The sequence below is a fragment of the Pantherophis guttatus genome, chromosome 11 (genome assembly GCF_059756535.1).
Source record: "Pantherophis guttatus breed Tessera chromosome 11, ASM5975653v1, whole genome shotgun sequence".
Taxonomy (NCBI): Eukaryota; Metazoa; Chordata; class Lepidosauria; order Squamata; family Colubridae; genus Pantherophis; species Pantherophis guttatus.
The window spans coordinates 19,772,064-19,772,963 of NC_142073.1; the positions used below are offsets into that span (position 1 = coordinate 19,772,064).

The following is a 900-nucleotide window of genomic DNA, read 5'->3' on the forward strand; positions in this document are numbered from 1 at the left end:
GGCAATAAACTGACTTTGTATAAAACAGACAAAAGTATGAAGGCTATCGCTTAACGCATTGTAAGCCACCCTGAGTCTCCGGAGAAGGGCGGCATATAAATCCAATCAAAATAAAATAAATAAAATAAAATAAAATGGGACACCCCTTGGTCCTGGCTGACCACCCCCTCTTTGGAAGGCTGCCTCTGGGGAGAGGCGAAAGAACTACAACTCCCAGCCACCTCTCTGGCCGGCCCTTGCCAGATGCCTCGTAGGGATGACTGGGTGGGTAGAAGGAGGAGGAGGAGGAGGAGGAGGAGGAGATGCCACCGAAGCCCAGCCACCGTTGCTGCTGCGCCTGCCGCCTAGCGTGCCTTGCCCCCCTCCCCCCTCCGGTGGGTTACCCTGTGCTGGGGCGAAGGGGAAGCGCTCGGGACCAGCGGACCATTCACCAGGCGGCCGGGACCAATGGCAGCAGCCGGGGGCGGAGCTGGGCGGAGATGAAGGATGGAGCTGGCGGCGGCGGCGGCGAGTCCGGGGAAAGCGACGCCTGGGTAGTAGCAGCGCTACGCCTGCTTCGCCCGGAGCTGTTCAGCGCGAAGGTGCTGAGCGCCGCCGCGCCGCCAAAACCCCTGAGCGCCGCCGCCTCTGCTGCTGGAGCCATGGAGCCGGGGACCCCCTTCTGCCGCCGACAGGCCCCCTAAGGTACCCCGGCCATGCGCGGGAGAGACGAGAGGTGGGGAGTCAGCGGCGCTGGCGGGATCCCACGCCCATCCTCCGCGGCCGTCGCGGAGGATGGGAAACACCTGGCGGGAAATCTCTGGGGCTCGCTCACCTTTTTCTCCGGCCTCAGCAGAGAAGGGAGGTGGCAGGGCAAGGGGAATTGAATGTGATTGGAAAGGGAGGGGGTGTCCCCGCGGG

General features: G+C 63.4%; 1 protein-coding gene across 1 annotated transcript in view; it reads left to right on the forward strand.

Moving 5' to 3' along the window:
- Positions 1 to 509: 509 nt before the first annotated feature.
- SMPD3 (sphingomyelin phosphodiesterase 3) overlaps positions 510 to 900 on the forward strand; it is a 197,878-nt gene continuing 197,487 nt past the window's right edge. The window contains exon 1 of the mRNA XM_034425443.2: positions 510 to 684. The gene's annotated coding sequence lies outside the window, so the exon portion shown is untranslated. The remainder of the gene's footprint in view (positions 685 to 900) is intronic.